This window comes from Dipteris shenzhenensis, chromosome 5 (assembly GCF_047967505.1).
Source record: "Dipteris shenzhenensis isolate YYH24624 ecotype China chromosome 5, Dip_SZ_1.0, whole genome shotgun sequence".
NCBI lineage: Eukaryota > Viridiplantae > Streptophyta > Polypodiopsida > Gleicheniales > Dipteridaceae > Dipteris > Dipteris shenzhenensis.
Genome location: NC_141600.1, coordinates 16978683 through 16998994, shown reverse-complemented (window position 1 = coordinate 16998994; position 20312 = coordinate 16978683). Strand labels below are relative to the sequence as shown.

The 20312-nt window shown below is 45.5% G+C and overlaps 1 protein-coding gene across 2 annotated transcripts in view; it reads left to right on the top strand.

Moving 5' to 3' along the window:
• ABCB28 (non-intrinsic ABC protein 8) overlaps window positions 1-20312 on the top strand; it is a 115100-nt gene that overhangs the window by 61334 nt on the left and 33454 nt on the right. The window lies entirely within an intron of this gene.

The following is a 20312-nucleotide window of genomic DNA, read 5'->3' as shown; positions in this document are numbered from 1 at the left end:
ATCATCTGCATAAGCCTGTGCAAGGAAGGGGCGTGAACCAGAAATCTGAAGCCCCTCTAGCTGTCCAGTATCAACCATGTGATCCATATAAAGTAGCAAAGGGTGTGAAGCAATGGCATAGAGCAAAGCACTGAGAGGGCATCCCTGTCGAACTGAGCGTTCGAGAGTCCAAGACTCAGACAAATGATTACCAATAAAGCATTGAGCAGTGGAATCTGAGTAAAGCCAATATATGACATTAACTAGCTTTGGCCCAAAACCAAGTTTTAACATGATTTGAGAAACATAATCCCACTGTACTGTATCAAAAGCCTTAGCCACATCCACCTGCATGACCAACACATCCTGTTCTGAATATTTTGCATATTCCATTGCGATGATAGTGTTAGAGATATTGTCATGTATGTGCCATCTAGGAACAAAACCATATTGCCTGGGATGAAGGCCTTCATGAAGGATATCCTTTATCCGATGTACCAACATCTTGGCAATCAGTTTGTATATAACCGGCATCAAAGTGATGGGTCTCCAGTCGTCCATAGTCTCACATAGAGGTTTTTTGGGCACAAGCTTAACCAGACCATGCTTCCAAGCTGAGGGAAGATGTTGAAGCTGCCAGGCTACATTTATAAACTGCAGAATTGGACCCTTCAGTTTAGGCCAAAAGGCTTCAAAAAGTTCAACCGTCAGACCATCCCAACCAGGGGATTTATGTTTACACAAATGCCCAAGAGCTTCATCCAATTCAACATCCGAAAAAGACATTTCCAGCATTGAGGCTTTGTGCAATGAGACAATAGGAGAAACAAACGTAGTAAATTTGTTACGAGCTGAAATAACCTGAGGTGTAGAAGATGATGGCTGAGAAAGAGAAGCTGGAAATGATCCAAACATTGCTTTTCTAGCTGAGATAGAGTCTGGGTCCAAAGGCCGTCTGGTTTCCTGACCCTCATAATAGATTGGCTTTGTCTATGTGCATGTAAGTTCCGGAAAAAAGATTTCGAGGAACAGCCCTTATCTAGCATAGGTTTAGCTCTGGCCCGGATCTGCCATTTGGACAACTTGCGTTTATCATTGGCATCAATTATGGAGGAAGCACAAGACAATAAATGTTGCTCAGAATCAGATAGAGATCTTTGATGACTAATCTGTACCAAATATTGCTTGTATGATTTTGCCCACTGGATATGCTGTCTGGTTTCTGCCAGGTACCATCTTCCATATTCCTTAATGACATTTTGAATGCGATGTATGAAAGAGGTCCAAGCAAAGTCCAGATCCTCCTGAGCGTGGGAAAGCAATGGCCTACAAGCCAATCTGATCATATGCTGGAAATTTTCATGAGATAGACATAATTGATTAACCTGTAAATTTCTGACTGAAGAGGGCTGCAAGTCATCCAAAGGCATACCAAAGGAAAGAATGAGCCATAGTGGAGTATGATCAGATAATTGCTGTGAATAATCAGTCCGCATTTGACATGTATATTCATCATATTGCTGAGCATGAAGAAGATAAAATCTATCAAGCCTGGCCCAATATTCTGTGAAAGCATTATGATGATATGTAAATCCCAAAACTGATGGGAGAGTTGCTGTCCATAAATCTGCAAATTGTAGAGATGATGTCATATGTTCCCATTGCTGAATTTCAGAAGGCAGCATATGGGATTTATGTGTAGTGTTGTCCTTCTAGTGAGGAGAATTGTTGAAATCACCACAAAGTAATGCATTTGAAGACCAAGGATATTGCTTGATGGAGTTCCACATTTGAGCTCTTGATGCTGAATTTTGAGAAGCATACAAAGATCCTATCTCAAAAATCTCTCCATTAATCATACATTGGATAATCATCCATCTTCCACCAAGATCATTATATGCTATCAAGGGTTGCAAATCATGTCTGGCTAAAATGCACAGCCCAGAGAACTGTCCAGATCCTGAATAAAATATATCATATCCAGAAAAAAACCCATGCTGGCCAGCCAAAAAATGCTGATTATGCTCTTGTAGACACACAACATCCGGATGAGTTGTATTTATATAATGCCATAAAAGCCTCCATTTATTCTGGTTGCAGAGACCCTGTATATTGTAGGAAAAACATTTAAGAGAAGCATGCATGAAAATATATACAAGAGATGATCTGTCCTCAAAAAGTACAAGAGGCCTCAAGCCTCTGCCATTGCCACAGGGTCTTGCTGACCCTCAGCATCCAATTCCCTGATAATATCATCTTCTTCACAAAGGGGAAGACCCTTCTTGACTGCATTAACCCATGCCTTTGAGATGGGGTTGCTTGGAGAGGTAGAAGATTGTCCTGGAGAAGGAGCAGAGGCATCCCAATTACGAGATTGGAGAGGTCTTTGTTTGAGGGGCACCGTCTTCTTTGCAGTCTGCCATCCCTCATGAGAAGATGGGTTATTTTCCCCTAACTTGCTTTTTCCTTTATCCTTATTTGGAGCTGAAATGGCCTAGGTCCCTGTATGAACTGAAGGCTTTGCTCCTTTAATTTCAATCTTTTCAACATATGTCTTCTGACCTCCTTTATTTGATGGCAGAGGGATAGCTGCAGGAGGAGGTGGATGAAATGCCCCATTTTAAAGTGAAATATTTTTTTCCCAAATTAACACCCTCAATCTCAACTGCGATAGAGGAGGGGGTCGGTCTATCAGTATCCCACAAGATGCAAAAACGATTTTTATTACCTGTGGGACGAGGAGGACAGATCACTTGTCCCAATGTCATAGCTAAACCTGGAAGCTCTGTTCTCATGTAATCTGGAAAATCAACCACTTCAACCCATACTGGGCAGTGATGCTTAATGAGATTCTGATAGTCCTTATTAGGGGACCAGGGCATAATATGCACCATTTGTCGACCAAAAAATAAAGGAGACATTTCCAACATCTTTTGTTTTGTCAGGGCATCCAAAAGATGTACTTCATAAAATCCTCGGGAGGCAAAATAGACTCCTTCTACATAGCATCCACCTAGGAGAGAATTCACCCATTGTCCCACATCATTAGCAGAGAGAATTTTGCCTGGGAAAAAGATGATCACTGCAGTTTGAGAGAGCTTCTTCAAAGGATGCACAAGAGAAGGCAACTTCATTTTGTAAGTGAGTTCCGGAGCAGGTTGAATCCATTCCCTTCTACTTTGTTGAAAATCCTCATTCAACATATCAAACACATATGAAGCATCTTCAGAAGAAGGAGCTATGGGGGGAGAGGTTTCCCGTGCTTGTCGTTTGGGTTCAGGAGAGAGTGCTCTCTTGACATAATATTTGTTTGCTTTTGCCATGAAGGCTGAGGGATTCAACCAATATCAAACGATGAGAGAAAGAGAGGGCTGCAGCACTGTACTGACGAAAGGAGGAGTAGGCAGAAACTGTACGGGAGGAACACCGGAGTGAGGTACGTACAGATGTACGGAAAGGCAACATAACAGAACGGAAAATTGACACAGAAGAACTGTCAAAATTGTACGGAACAGAGGGGTGAGGAGAAACGACGGGGCTATAGCTGTACGGAGGAGGAAGGGATGTACGGACGTACGGTGGCCCTGTACGGAGATATGAAGAAGACTGACCCGTACGAAATACTAAAACAGAGAGTATAAGCAGAAATGTACGGAAAAGAGAGGCTGATTTGATACGAAGGGACGGTACTGTACGGAAGAAGCAAAGATGTACAGACGAACAGAAGGAAGTTGAGAAGGAGAAATTCGATAGCGAGGAGGACAGCAGCGGGTTCAGACAGGCGTCGCAGGGATTAGCCAAAACAGTACGTTCAACGCCGTACAACCGTACGTCGTCCGTACAGACGTACGGACGGAAAGGGAGGTGAACGGGATCCTGGCTCTGCGTCGACCTCTTCTCTCACGTTGCTCTCCGACACACACCCTGTCAACCACATGGTCCACACACCTACACACACACACACACTAGAAAATACACAGACACACCACACACCAACCACACACACACTTTTTTTTTGGTAAAATCCATTGTATTTATAAGCTCATGAATTTACAATATGGGAAGTCTCCCACACACTAGCATAGAACTCCGAAAGAGAGCCCGATAGAAGAACTCAAAAACAAGTAGAGAACACTTCAAGGCAAGTAGCATCCAAATCCCTTGCAGCAAGACTGTCATGTAAAGACTGCTTAAGGGACATTCTGAAGAAAATATATGCCTGAGGAAACTGTTGACCCATCCTAGAATGCAGTCTCTGTGTCCAGATGGTCCATAATACCCAAAAGCGAGTCCAATGAAAGAAAAGGAGTAATGGAGACATCTGAGATGAGCAGCATCCAAACATCCAGAAAAGTTTCCCAAATCTGATAGAAGGGAACCGAAGCCGCAGTAAATGAGAAACATGAGTGATCAATGTGCGAGAGTGCGGGCAAAACCATAATAAGTGAGGAACTGTCTCGCGGGGATGAGAGCAACGGGGGCAGAAAGGAGAAGCAATGCGGCGAGATGCCAATTTCACCCCAATGGAAAAGGCTCCCACTATACATCTCCAAAAGAAAAGCCTCTGTTTCAATGGCAATTTGGTTTTCCAGATTTTCATGAGACGGGATTGCCACCAAGATAAAGGCCTATCCAAATTCCAAAGAGTGTTGGCATGCTTGTCAATCCATGGCTGTGGAAGAAGAAATCTGTAAACCTTCGAGGAAGTCAGATTGTGTATCGAGAGTGTATGTGTAGCAGGAGGTATGGAAGTCAAATTCCAGTCCATTAATCTGTCCTGTGCAAACAGTGGAGGAACCGGAACAAATGGCTGCAACATAGTTGAAAGTGTTCTCCAAATGGATCTATGATGCAGGCCCAAGGAGAATGTCCTGCAAGCTTGTGGAAATGAAAGTGTATAGCCTTGTTGATCCACAACATCACCAACAAATCTTATGCCCAATTTCATGAGATTATATGCTTTGATAGGTGCCTGTAAAGCGAGAGGCGATGCAAACACCTTGCTCCAATGGATGCTTTCCAATCGAAAAGAATTGCCATGATGAGAGGAAGCACCTGTCCATTTTGCATATGAAAGAATTCTCTTCCAATCATGAAGAAAAGCAGTAGAAACAGGGCAACCAGGAATTTTTCCCTGAAAGGTAGATAAAACTGCTTCCCAGTGATCTATAATCCAATGCCCATATGCATGGGAAGCCATGTTTCCACACATAGCTGCTAACATAATAGCCCATGGTTGTTTTTGCTGAAAAAAATCAGCAATCATAGTGCTCTTTCTTGCCAACATATGAACCTGGAGATTGAGAATATTCAGCCCCCCATGAGTCTTGGGTGAACAAATAGACTGCATAGGTAGTAGTCGCAAAGCTATGGAGATATTTTGGAAAAGCAAATCTCCCAACCACACACACACACACACACTCACCTCACCACACACACACACACACACACACACACACACACACATGTACAGACACACACACACACATACGTACACACACACACACTTTTGGTGAAATCCATATTTCTTTATATTACAAGAAGCAGTTCCCAAAGACAGAACTTGCCATTACAAAAATCAGAAAATTTTCAAAAATCATAAAAGGATTGCCTTAGTGACTTTCGGGAGAAAGACACACACACACACACACAAGGTATTAGTTGAGCCTAGCCAGCAGGTGGATATATGTGTGTATATATTTTATTCACATATTACATGTGTTCCCTTTTGCCACATGCTCATATGGCTTTCTACCGCAAAAGGCAGTTGTATGTGCTTAACTTTTGTAGTCATGCTCAAAATTGAATGCATAGCAAAATCAAAGGCATCATAAACTGCCTTTGACTACAAAACATTGGCATGAGCTATTGTGGCCGGGTTGTATTTTGGAACCAGGATAGATAGTACGGCATTTGGGATATCTGATTGGCTGATGTATATCTTTAAAGGAGGAAGCTTCTTGGGTCATGCAATGCATACAACAAAAGCTTGATGACTGGAAGCTATCTACTTGGCCATTGCATGTGTGTCTACAAATCATACAAGCAATGATCAAGGCTTATATACAATTTCACTTGCGGCTCATAGCATGGGAAAGGAGAACCTTGGATGGTTTCATGTCACAAACAATGGAATAACTTTGGAAAACAAGAAAAGACAAGAAAGCTCTCCATCTCCTGAAAGTTGAGTTAGTTTGTTCTCCAAAAATACATGGAGGGCTCAACATCTTAAACTTACACTATCATTTGATTGCTCAGAAAGCCACCATGCTGCTTACTTTTGCAGCTCAAAAAGAGCCATGGATGTAAATGCTAGTTGGAATGTGCACTTGTTATGCTCTAGCCGGGATAGCATGACCTCGGATAGATCGGTGGGCATTTTCTCTTAGATGACCAACTTTTGTAATAGTTAATGTGCGTAATTAAAATGGTCAAGAGAAGTAACTGCCAAGGTCCTAGGTGAGGGCGGAATGGCATTGACTAGATAGTTCTGAGTGCTAAGGCCTAGGTGCACCTAAATGTGCAATAATGCCAAGGGGCAAGTGGGTTTTAATGTGCCCCAAGAGAGGGGTAAAAGGGTGCACCAAGTGGAGAGGCCAAAATGCTGACATTTGGCAAGGAGAACTATCAAGGGAAATGAGGGTCTCATGGATAAGTATTAAGGAAAAATAACGTATGATTTGATGATTAACTATCCAAGAGAAAAGGCTGGGTGGAAAGATAGCAAGCCATCGCCCGTGATATTTTTAACGTCGTGGAGAGATTTATCCTGAGAAAAGACGACGATAGAGGAAGTCTTTGACATTTTGGTATCAGAGCTGGGCTAGAGGATGGAAGGGGGATTCGTGGAGAGATGAAGCGATGGAGCGCAAGGTTCACGGAAGGTGACGGGAGGCTACGAGGAGATCGATGGAAAGTTGACGGTCTGAATGAGAAAATGGCTACCGTGGCCTACGAAGGCTGTGTGTGAAGAAATTGCGGCTGGTCGATGCGGATAGGCAGTTTAAGGAGGTGACGTGATTAGCGTACGACGGGCGGTTAGCGTGAAAAGAAAACCAGTCGCAGGTGACGGGTCGAGCTGGACGTGAGCTTGGACGCTGCTGACGTCGAAAGAGCTTATGGGTCAACAAATTTAGCCGTCCCCTGCTAAAATTTTGTTTGGGCAACGTAGCGGTTCGGTAGTCAGACAGGTTTTTCTCATCGAATTTTGGAGCGGGTTGATAATCTACGCAACGTGAAGGAGTCACGTCGATTTCATCATGGTGACAATCGTCAGATACGTTTGGTCGCATCTTGCTTGCTGTCCTGCAGAAGCACCCCGGTGAGGCATTTTAAGGCCTCTACACAGTCTATTTGGAATGGACTTTGAAGGGAAATTTTACGTCTGAGAAAGAGCAGCCGGAGTCGTCGCAAAGATCAGGGAGCTCTTTCTTTCCGTGCAGTTTTTTTTTTGCTTTCATATGTCCTGTGATTTCTGCACTGTAGAAGAGAAAAAAAAAAGCAGGAAAACGGAACAGAAGTGAAGGGTGTATATATTGGTTATTTGGGATATTTATTATTATTTTTTTTTAAAAAGAAGGGGGAAAAAAAAAAAAAAAAAAAAAAAAAAAACCCCATCTTCCACTGTGAACCTATGGAAGCAGAAGGGCAGAATTCAAGAGTGAATCCTAGTGAGTCTAGAGTACAGTCTACTCAACAGATGTCACATCAGGCAGCACCTACTTTGATTGGTAGGATTTCGATATTAGAGGATGCTTTACAACAGATTATGAACCAGCAGCTTCAAGTGAATGCTGGTCAAAATGAGATCAGGGAGATGGTGCAAGCCTTGTGGGCTAGACCGTCTAGGATTGATAAGGGCAAAGCTCCAGCAGAGCCAGAGCCCAATATACATTCCTTAGAGCGCGCAAGGGTCAAAGTGCCCAATATCGCTAATTATAGATCGGAGAAGTACGCTGGTCGGATGACCGAGCGCAGCTCTGATGTGATCGAGGTTTGGTTACACAAGTGGGAAGAAGCCTTCGCCATTTGTGAGATTAGATCCGATCTAAAGAAAATCCGCGAGGCCACACACCTGTTTATTGAGGCAGCGGATAGATGGTGGATAAAGCAACAGAAGGATCAAGTTGCTCCAACCACCTGGGAAGGGTTTAAAGCTGAATTCAAGAAACACTTTCTTCCACCTGATGAAGAATCCCGAGCTTGGGATGCTTATAGAAATCTTCATCAGAGGAGTCTGTCAGTGGCAGAGTACATTGACAAATTCAGGGAATGTGTCATGAAAATAACAGGCCCTCTCCCTATGTCGGTTCAGTTAAAGGACTATATCTATGGACTGAACGACAAGATCAAAATGGAAGTTCGGGCTAAATATGTGACTACACTAGATGAATCTATAGCAGTAGCCCTGAACTATGAGGATGCCAGAGGCAGATCTGGTGGATTTGTGCAGGCAGGGACTCAGTATGAGCACCCGAGAAAAGGGGGATTTCAGAGGAAATGGGTTTCAAAGACAAGTGTCTCGCAGCCAAGTGGCCAAACCAAGCAGGTGAAGCCGGTTGAGGGACCAGTAAAGGCAAGTACCACCGTTGGGGTGAAAAGGAAAATAACTCCAATGGCAGCCCGGGCTTGGTCAAAGTCCTCGTTGACCCCTGAACAAAAAGAGAAAGCTAGAAAAGAAGGATTGTGCTTCGGCTGCCTTCAGCGACATCAGTGGAAGGATTGTCCACTGAATAAAGACCGTCGCACGGCTAATATGATAATATCTGAATGTGACGTAGAAATGCAGGAGAGTCCCAGTGCGGAACATATGCAGATGCAACTGGCGGGACCTTCTCAGAGGTTAGTACCTTGTTTGTTATGTGTATCTGTTGCTAAGTTAGTGACGAGTGCACCTGATAACATCCTATCTAAGCCCGCAGCAACGGGGTATACGGCCTTTAATGATACAGAGTTAATTAAAATGAAAGGGCAAGTGGCCAATCATGATGTCATTGTGTTGTTTGATTCGGCGTCAACTCAATGTGTGATTAACTCCAAGCTCGTGAAGAGGCTGAAATTAAAGACAAGTCCATCTGACTATGCGTATGCAGTCAGGATGGCAGATGGAAGTTCAACTGAAGTATGGGACCAAAGGGTTACCCAGTTGGAACTTCGGATTCAGGACTATGCTGAGAAGCTTGATTTTGAAATGACCAAGCTTGCTCATGCAGATATAGCCCTGGGTATGGCGTGGCATTCTAGGAAGAATCCAGCCATTGATTGGAAAAAGCACGTATATCAATTCAAGATGAATGATGTGCTTTATGTCTTGCGAGGTGAAAAAGATATACCTCAGGGACCGTTGGTTTCCGTGATGGAAATCAGAAAGGCTCAAGTAGAGTTTTTATTCCTTTGCACAGCATCGGTAGAGCCGGTGGATGAGTCTTCCGCTAGCACTGATGTTACGCAAAGTGGTGAGATGGCCAAGCTGGCTAATCTTATAACAGAGGAGTTCTCTGAATGTTTTAGGGATGAACTACCTTATGGGTTACCTCCAGAGCGGAAAGTTCAACATAAGATTGAACTGATCCCGGGGGCAGAACCCGTGAATAGACCTCCCTATAGAATGAGTTTTGCTGAAGAGGCGGAGGTGCGTAGACAACTGGAAGAATACCTCAAGTTGGGGCAGATTCAACCAAGTTTCTCACCTTTTGCTTCGCCAGTGATATTAAAGAGGAAAAAGAATGATACATTTCGCCTCTGTATAGATTACAGAGCATTGAATAATATCACTGCTAAGCACAGGTATCCCATGGCTCGGATTGATGATTTGCTAGATGCATTACATGGAGCCGTGATTTTTAGTAAGATAGATCTTAAGTGTGGCTACCATCAAATCCGGATTAGAGCCGAGGATGTGCATAAAACCGCTTTTAGAAGCAGGTTTGGTCATTATGAGTTTTTGGTAATGCCCTTCGGACTTACCAATGCTCCAGCGACCTTCGTCATGCTTATGAACGATTTACTACGTCCGTATATCGGAAAGTTTGTAGTACATTTTATTGACGACATCCTGATATTCAGTAAAAGTGTTACTGAGCATCGTGAACAATTAAGGATAGTGTTCAGTACTTTGAGGAAAGCCAGTCTTTATGTGAATAAAAAGAAAACTATACTGTGTATGATTAGGCTTGAGTATTTAGGGTTCATAATTACTCCACAGGGGGTAGAAATGGATCCGAAGAAAGTGGCTGCGATACTAACTTGGCCAATCCCTCAGAGTTTGACCGCGTTGCGATCATTCTTGGGATTTGTCCAGTTTTATAGAAGGCATATCAAAGGATATTCCGGAATAGTATCGCGATTGACTGATCTGACCTCAGATAAAGTACCTTTTATTTGGGGACAGAATCAACAGGAAAGTTTTAACACCATAAAACAAGCTGTGGTCTCAGGACCGGTGTTAAAAATAGTTGATCCCCAGAAACCGTTGTTCCTAGAAACCGATGCAAGTGGCATTGCGGTAGGAGCAGTTCTCCTTCAAGAGGGAAGGCCAGTAGCCTTTGAAAGCAAGAAGCTTTCTCCCTCTCAAAGGAATTGGCCAACTCATGAATTGGAGTTGTATGCAGTTATTAATGCTTTGAAAACATGCAGGCATTATCTGTATGGTTCAGAGTTTTATGTGGATGTAGATCATGATACTCTGAAACATTTTTGTAAACAGCCTGACTTGAGGGGCCGCCAAGCTAGGTGGGCAGAGCTCATGCAGGAGTTTAATCTAACGATTCGGTACCGAAGAGGAAAAGATAATAAGGTGGCTGATGCGTTGTCTCGCATTATGCACAACCTGAGTTTCACGGTATTAGAGAGTGCTCTAATGACCGAGATCAGAGAAACTCAAAAAGTGGACGAGTTTGTCCAGAGCTTATGGCCTAAAGCTCATGTATTAAAACCCGGGGAAAGTGAAAAGGATGACCTGGCATCCAGAAAAGGCCAAACTTATGCAAGATATACCATAAGAGATGGTATGCTAGTTAGAAATGGCAAGGTTGTAGTACCTGGTCAGAATGATCTCAGGCAGAGAGTCATTCGACAGTGCCATGATAGCCTGTGTGCGGGACATCCAGGAGTCGAGAAGACCTATGATCTCGTGAAGCGAGATTTCTTTTGGCCAAGGATGAAAAAGCATATTCATGAATATGTGACACGGTGTTTCTCGTGTCAGGTAAGTAAGGCCGAGCGGGTGAAGCCACCCGGACTTTTACAGCCCTTGGAAGTACCACTAAGTGGGAGAGGATTTCCATGGACTTTATTGTAGGGCTACCTGGAACACAAGGAGGGTATAATTCTATCCTTGTGGTGGTTGATCGTCTAACCAAGATGGCTCACTTCATTCCGACTAGAGAGTCTGTTAGTGCCCCGCAAGTGGCGGATTTGTTCATTAGACATATATTTGGTCTGCATGGATTGCCTAAATCCATAGTGTCAGACAGGGATATTAGATTTACCGGTCATTTTTGGACAGCGGTATTTGAGACACTAAGGACTGAGTTGGGAATGAGTAGTGGGGATCATCCTGAGACGGATGGTCAAACGGAGAGAGTCAACCAAACTTTAGAGGATATGCTGAGGGCATATGTGTCATTGAGGCAACATACATGGGACAAGTGGTTGCCATTGTTGGAGTTTGCCTACAATGATAGAAAACATTCATCTACCGGCTTCAGTCCGTTTGAGCTGAACTATGGTTATAGACCAGCCAATCCGACTATAGTTGGAGTACCTCAGAAAGTGCCTAGTGCCGCAAACTTTGTAGTTCAGATGCGGGAGATGCTAGCACTTGCGAGAGCTAATATCCGCCAGGCTATGGATAGAGCCAAGGTGTATGCGGATGAAAATCGGTCTATAAGAGTATTTGAAGAAGGAGAAAAAGTTTTTCTCAGAATTCCTTCGCACTCGAAGTCGTTGACTTCAGGAGAGTGTGCTAAGTTATCACCTCGATACTGTGGGCCGTGGTTAATTCTAAAGAGAATAGGCAGTGTAGCCTATAAATTAGAATTGCCACAGGGGTGTAAGGTGCACCCGGTTTTTCATGTTTCGCGCTTAAAGAAATTTTTGCATACAGGTGACTCACTAATCGAAGGTGTGGTTTTGTTTCAGGAGATAGAGGATATTGCAAGGCGCAAACCAATGAGAATCCTGGACCGAGGAACAATGCAAATACGAAATCGGAAGATACCCACGGTGTTGGTTGCATGGCATGGTCAGCCTCTATCGGAAGCTACCTGGGAATCCGTATACCAGTTACGGAGAGCTTTCCCAGATTTCATCATCGAAGACGCTGATGCTTGAAGAGGGAAGGAATGTTATGCTCTAGCCGGGATAGCATGACCTCGGATAGATCGGTGGGCATTTTCTCTTAGATGACCAACTTTTGTTATAGTTAATGTGCGTAATTAAAATGGTCAAGAGAAGTAACTGCCAAGGTCCTAGGTGAGGGCGGAATGGCATTGACTAGATAGTATTGAGTGCTAAGGCCTAGGTGCACCTAAATGTGCAATAATGCCAAGGGGCAAGTGGGTTTTAATGTGCCCCAAGAGAGGGGTAAAAGGGTGCACCAAGTGGAGAGGCCAAAATGCTGACATTTGGCAAGGAGAACTATCAAGGGAAATGAGGGTCTCATGGATAAGTATTAAGGAAAAATAACGTATGATTTGATGATTAACTATCCAAGAGAAAAGGCTGGGTGGAAAGATAGCAAGCCATCGCCCGTGATATTTTTAACGTCCTGGAGAGATTTATCCTGAGAAAAGACGACGATAGAGGAAGTCTTTGACTGCACTAAGGTTCATACAAATGCTTTTGGGAACTGGGAGTTCACCATTTTCTGGGCCGCGCCAAAAGCTTGAATTGAAGGAGCCAATTGATAACTCGAACTGTCGAACTAGCTCAGAGGGATACAGGGAAGGGTGAATGGAGCGCGGAACAGAAGGGATATCACCAATAGAGCTAGACGCACATGAAACGCTCTCCGAAATTTACCCAACACATTAATGGGAGTGGCATGCCTTCCATTGCCAGCAGCCCAAGGAGCTGATTAGTTAGAGTGAGAAAGCCGCTTAAAAAACCACCCGACAAGGCCGAGCAAAAGGGGTGAAAGGAAAGAGGGCCAGTTGTGTGAGGTGAGCGGGAACCTCAACATTGCCCTTGCTGGAATGCCAAAGCTAGGAGGGGGCACGATAGAGCAAGGTTATGGTAGTAGGGAGCGACGACTCATTACCATCTTAGGTAAGGTTTTTCAAATTGCTTTTGATTCACCATACATTGTAGCATAGGTGCTTCAGCTAGCCTTCTAGCCCTCTCCTCCAAGATGGTGTTCTTATCTTCTTATATTTTGAGCTTTGACTAGTGAGGAGAATAGGTGGATCACCTCATTGTTTATCAGGTTTTGAGCCTTCCACATGTTTATCACTGGCTACTCATCATTGGAGCTTCATTCGGAATTGCCTTCTTTGGCATGAGAGGCTGTCAGGTTGATGGAGTCCCTCCTGTTAGGGTCATTGTTTTGTGACCCTAACATCTTTGATGATCACATCATGGCTCGTTTTTTCAAACAGAGGATTGAGATTATAGGTTGTTAGGATCAATGTTGTAATTTATAGACTCTTTGGGCATTTTGCTAGCGATTGCCAAAAAGAAGGAAAAGAGGCCCAAGAAGAAAAGGAAGATGCTACTCACTCTTCTTGACAGGATTCTTCTTTGTCTAGTGCTCCTTCTCTTCATAGATGGATGGTAGTCAGAGATGGTAGGTTTGTTGTTTGTGCACCATAGGATCAAGAGACTCTCTATCATGTTCATCTTATGTGTCACGAATTTGTACTTCTCCTAAGAAATAAAGAGGATTGTTGACTTTGATCAAAGAGAGTTGACTTCGCTTCACTAGAACAAGTATCATTTTCCTTTGCATTGCATTGGTTAAAGAATACTGTGGGGACCCCTAGAAGGGACTAGTATTAGTTCAAGAACTAGAATGCATGCATTTGGCTAACCTCTAATTGGAAGTGTTGGATATTGTTTGTGCAACATGTAGGACGGTGGAGAGTGCTTAATTCCCCCACTTTTTAAGGGGAATAGCACAAGACAAGTGGCGTCCCACTTGGATGGATGGCCCACTTGAGGCAAAAGCAAAGGAGGCACCCCCTTCTAGGAGAAAGCGCCCCCTTTTGGAGAAAATCTCTAAAGGGTCAAGATTACCGAGAGAGGGTTGCAGAGGCCATGTGCGACATGAAGAGCGATTAGAGAACACTTTATTGAGGTCCTACTTATCACAGCTTTCCTCATAGGAGACGGCCCGAGACAAGGGGTCACTATGGACCGCTCAGTGGGTGCAAAGATCGAGGAGACCATGGCCCCCTCCACCATAGCATGAGACAGCCTGACAGACTTTTTGAGATTTTGGTGCCATGTGGAATGTATTTATTTGTGTGATGCATGTACTTTTTTGTTGGTGATATAAAGTAGGTTTTGCAAATTAGGTTGAAAAACAAGTAACTTGTTTTGTGAATCACATTGAAAAGCAGGTAACTTAATAAGTGCACATGCTATTTGAAAATATCATTGACACTTCAATTTTCCAATGTTGGGTGCAATTTGCTAGCCTCATGCATTAGTCATACACGTCTGATGCAACCGCCTACGAGACTGAAATGCAAACCCCTCCACTCCTTCCCACTGCGAGAGACCAGATCTCGGGGCCACTCCCAGGAAGGATGTGGCATCTACGTCTGATGTCGAGGCAAAAAACGTATGCTCCTGTACAAAAGGAAATCCATTGCCCTGCCAACCACTGCTCTCTGTAACTCCTGGCAAAGTAACAAGTTTTGGGGTTGCTGATGTGCCCGATCGTGGAGTCTATGCACGTTCCAACTCACCATGGTCCAACTCATGGGGAGGCGGGGGGGGGGGTGGAAAACAAGGCTCTCTGTGCGAAGGAGCCTGCACTACAACCTCTGACTTCTGTGACTTCGCCGGTGGTTTAGAGGGGGAGTAGTCCAAATCCACTCGGCGCCGACCTAGTGGCGTAACTGGCTCGATGCCTACCTTGATGGCTCACTGCATCAAGAAAGAGGCCTCGACTCCAAGCCTATCTGTGCACTGCTGTAGCGTCCAGTATGATGCCTGCTTAAGCTGAACCTCAGGTGCTAGGCAAAGCACACAAATAGTTGCTCCCAAGTCCCATCTATCTGCAGAAAAACCCAATTGAAAAGTATCGGTCTTCCCATGGGAGACCCACAGCTCCCTCCCCTGCGGGCCTAGCCACTTCTCCATCATGCTGAGCATCTGCTGTCCCGTCATCAGATCAAACAGCGTGGGGGTCCACTGCTCCTCCCCACTAGCTGAGAAGTGAAATCCCCAGAAGGGACGAGTGCGAGATCCGTACACTCCTATGGAACCCCCTTTTTGGGGCTGTAAAATCAGGGCTGGCACCTCCGAAGCAAGCGAGTATCTGTCCGGAATCTCTAGGTAGTTCCATGGTTCTAGCCTTCAAAACTCTTTGGGCAGAGGATGACAAGGGCGGGGCTTAGGACCTAGAAGCTGAGGAAAGGGCCTCGATGACCCTGACTGTGAGGAGGTAGAGCCAAGGCTGGGCTGTGTCGAAGAGTGCTCAGGCACCCCCTTGCCCATAGGCCGAGACGAGGAAAGGGTAGGAGGTGGAGGGGGGGAGGAAGCTGCTGTAAGGGGTGGGGTGGGGGGGGGGGGGGCGAGAAGGAGAGGCGCTCGGGGTGGGAGGTGAGAGTAATAGCAGCTGAGGGGAGGAGGGGTGGGGGGGCGGGATCAGGGGGCGACCTTGGGAGGAGGGGGCGGTGGAGGCAGAGGAACCTCCATTGTCGACTCTGTTGGGGCTCCAGGCTCTCGCTGAACGGAACCTGGGTGCTCTGCTTTGCTGTCACCTGCGGGTTCGAGGGGAGATTGAAAAAGGTCTCCTCCTCCATCTGTGTCCGGTCTGGGGACTTTTTTGGCACCTTCTCCTTCCCCTTCCCTATGTCCTAGGAAGAAGAAGTCCTCACCTTCTTGCACTCTTTAAGTCTGATTCTCCTCCTCTTGTTTTTTTGAGCTGATTTGGAGGGCTTCTTTTTCTCCACCCTTGTCCAAGTCCCTTGGGAGGGCTCGACCCAAGGTCTCTGAGTCTGCTGCTACTGCTGCTGCCTCGCCTGCTGCTGAGGCCTAGCCGACAAACGGCGTTGAGCCTCCCTATGCTCCTATCTCTTGTGAGGGGCCCTGCCCACCAAATAGTCGTGTGCCAGGTGACCCATCTGTTTGCACCGAAGACACTGCTTGGGCAAGCCAAAGATCTCCACACGCTGTCTGAACTCGCATCCATCTAAGGTCTCCAAGAGGATCTCCTCTGGGAGGGACTCTGGATGCTCTGCAATAACCCGGAGGCGGGGGACCCCGTCTGCCACTACCGAAGCCGTTGTCTGTGGCGAAGATGCTAGAACTGTGCCAAGATAGCTCCCTATGGAAGGAAGAATAGATATGTACTCCTTCGGAAGCCCCGGGAAGCGGAGCGTCACTGGGAATCGTGGCACGTGATGAGTCGAATCCATGTCCTCGACTGTGAAGCCATGGTACCCAGGAAGGAGGTAGATGACATGAGGGCCTAGTAGGATAGGGTTTTGCTCGACAAGGGAGGCCGTGGTGTCGGGGGAGTTCAGCTGCATGAGGAAGACTCCTCTCGCATAGATCATGACCTCCTGGATGTGGTCAGCTCCTAGGGCTAAGCTCGCCTGAAGCCAATCCCTGACGTGTTTCCTTGACGGGGTGAGCCCAACAATGCGACCCATTAGGGCCCTGTCCTGCAAAGCCTCTACTTCACACTTGACTTGCTGCTTGTCTTCCAGACAATGGCCATGGAGGATCCCGGGAGGGGTGCAGAGATATGTGGGCATATCAACCTTGTGCTGCTGCCACGCATCAGCCCTTTTAGGCACCTTTTATGGTCCCTGGATGAGGGCTGTGGAGCAGGGGGTGGAGGTCGGCCACCTTGGTTGGTTGTGGGTGTGAGCCCCCTTTATAGGGCTGTGGGCAGCCCTAGTAGTGAGTCGGCCCTACAACATGGTGTCAGCCCCCTTCTATATCAGCCGGCTAGGGAGGGGGGTCGTTGTCCAGGTCAGTTCTCCTGAGAAACAAACACAAAGAGCTCGTTGCCTAAAAAGGAAGAAAGGCTCGGATCTCCAAGTAGTGTTGGAGCTAGCTCTGGGCTTCTTCCTTGTGCCGATGAGGATTGCTTGTTGGAACATTCAGCATCTTGGTATTATTCAGCATCACCGCCGAAGACAACTAGTAGACAATCAATTGCCCCTTCGGGTTGTTGGAGATCAACATCACCTGATGTCACCTAGAGAGAGAGGGCCTTGCTTGTGGGTGTGCCCACCTAGTGTGAGGCTAGGATAGATAAGTGAGGGCTTGTGTTGAGGGTAAGAGTACCTACATAAGCTGATTTAGTTGAATGAGCTCCCTCCATGTGCCTTACTGCACTAGGAGTTCTGCCAGGCAATGGAGCTTCAAGCCTACTCTCCCTGAGAGTCTGAAGCAGCCAATGCGGGACTGTTTTGGCTGCGTGTATTTCTTGAATTTCTCGCATGACAACTTCATCCACACCCTGAGGTTGTACCAATTGAGCTGGGGGCTGAATCTGTACTTGTGGAGCTGGCGGAGGTTGCTGTAAATTCTGATTTCAGCGGGGGAATTAAATGCTATAGGAAGCATCCCCTCAAACACATCATCTGAAGAGGCTGGAATCTGAAATTCAGCATTTGTATGTGCATAATTTTCAGAGAATATGACATCTCTACTAACAAAAATCTTGCGTGTAGCAGGATTGTAGAGACGATAGCCTTTGCTTTGTGAACTATATCCCACCAAAATGCATTTTAGTGCCTTATCTGACAACTTGTGTCTGAACTCCACAGACACGTGGGCATATGCAACACAACCAAAAACTCTGAAGTGGTCCACTCAAGGCTTTCTCCCATGCCATGCCTCATAGGGAGTGATTTTCTTAAAAGCCTTTGTAGGAGGCCGATTCAAAATATAGTTGGCACACATGAGGCCTTCTAGCCAAAATCTGTGAGGCAACTTCTTACTTGTGAGCATGCATCTATCCATTTCCATGGCGGTGCGATTCTTCCGTTCAGCTTTGCCATTCTGTTGAGGTGTAAGCCTCACTGTAAGCTGATGCATAATGCCTTTTTCGTTCAAAAATGTCTCAAATTCACGAGACATATATTCCCCCCCTCGATCTGTGCGAAGTGTCTGCACCTTGAGTCTTGTCTCATTCTCAACCATAGCCACAAAGTGTTTGAAATGCATAACCACTTCTGATTTTGCCTTGAGACCATAGACCCAAGTGTAATTGGTAAAGTCATCTATGAATGTAACAAAATAGAGATAACCCCCAAAAGCAGGTGTCCTCATGGGACCGCAGACATCACTGTGAATAAGCTGCAATTTTCTTGTAGCTTTCACTACACCATCCTTCTTGAAGGGAAGCCTAAGCATTTTGCCAAGAATGCAACCTTCACATGCATGAGGAGGAGGCGACTCCAAAGGAGGTAATGCATCAACCATATCATGCCTATGAAGTGTCATTAAGCTGCAATAGCTCATGTGCCCATACCTGGCATGCCATAACTCCGCATTGTGCATCGCAGCAGTGGGAGTGCTAACTGACAATGCAAGATGGGATCTTTTTTCATATAAATCAAGCTAAAAAAGACCCCGATACAAAGTGCTAGACAACATCAAAGCATATTCATTTTCTTTGTCTCTGACTACACACTTGTCATCATAAAAAACAACTTGAAATCCTCCTCTATTGAGTGAGGACACTGAAAGCAAATTCTTCTTTATACGTGGCACATAGAGTACATCTGAAATCCTGAAATCTGTGCCATCAATGTATGTGAGAATAATATCTCCTACTCCACACACTGAGTAAGAAGAATTATTTGCACAAGTGACCTTCTTCTTGGTGGGTGAAGAATGCAGAGTTACAAACAGATTTTTCTTGGAAGTGATGTGCTTTGAAGCACCACTATCAAAATACCAAGTATGTAGTGTCTCATCAACACTGAAAGAGCATTCATCCTTTGAAGGATCGTAACTGCAAGTCAAAAAAGCATATGGGTCATCATCATTAGTGGCTGTAGTATCTGAACTACCCACTAAAAAATCTGAAATGCAAGTCAAAAAGGCATAGTGCTCTTCAACCAAGTTGGCTGCAACATCTCCTCCATCATGGCAATGTGGACCTGATGCATCTGATACAGCCATACCAGAATCCCTTTTCTTTTCTTTGGCTATGCGCTTCTTACACTCTCCAATATAATGACCTGGCTTCTTGCAATAATGACAGATGCCCTTCCCTTTCTGCTTGGTTGTATCACCCTGTGCCTTATAAGAAGGCTGTCCAGAATCAGCTTTATGCTGATGTGTGGGCTGATTGGCATGTGGCTTATGCTGCCCTTTATCCTTGGGCTTGAACTTGGAGAGCATAGCATGCTCGCCAGTCGGGGTTGCCATATTTCTGCGTGTTTGTTCCTCCTGCAACAGAAGTCCTACCAACACGTTGTGTGAAGATTTTTGAAAACCCCCAAACTCGTCTGAACATATGTACATGTGTGATGTTCAACCTGTGTGTGTGCTTGCTGGCGTTCAATCAGATTTTGTGTGAGCAACTTTCGAGCACTTCATGGTATCCACCAGGGACGGGATGGTGTTCATCATATGTGGATGGTCAGTGGGCAATCAAATGCTAAACGACTGGTGGCATGCAATTGTGTGCACATAGTCAATGAATATGTGCTTAAGTGCCTTGGTGTGTGACTTGGGGGAAATGTCTTGAGAGTGGTAAAATGTCACTGATGAGGTGGCAAATAAAGCTAAGGTGGCCAAATTGATTTGGAAAGGAGCATGCATGCACGTGGCTACGTGATGAAGGAAGCTTCTGGTCATGAGCTCGCGAGGATGGCAACGATGAAGGGGGACGAGGATTCAACGGAGGGAGGAGGTGTGTGTGGGGGAGTTTCAGTGAGCAGGAGAGGTTCGTAGTGCTCGGTGGAGCAGAGGAGGCTTCTGGATAAAGGAGACGGCAAGGAAGTTGAAAGAGGGGGCGGGCGTTGCAACAACACGAACGGAAGGGTTTGGGAAGAGGACTGCGTTGGAGAGGGAGTTTGGAGAATTGGGGGCGACGCTCTTTGTAGGTTGGAGATGAAAGGCGACGGGATCTGGGAGAGACTTGAGTGGGAGAAGGAGTCGATGAGGATCGCAATATGCTGATGAAGGAGGAC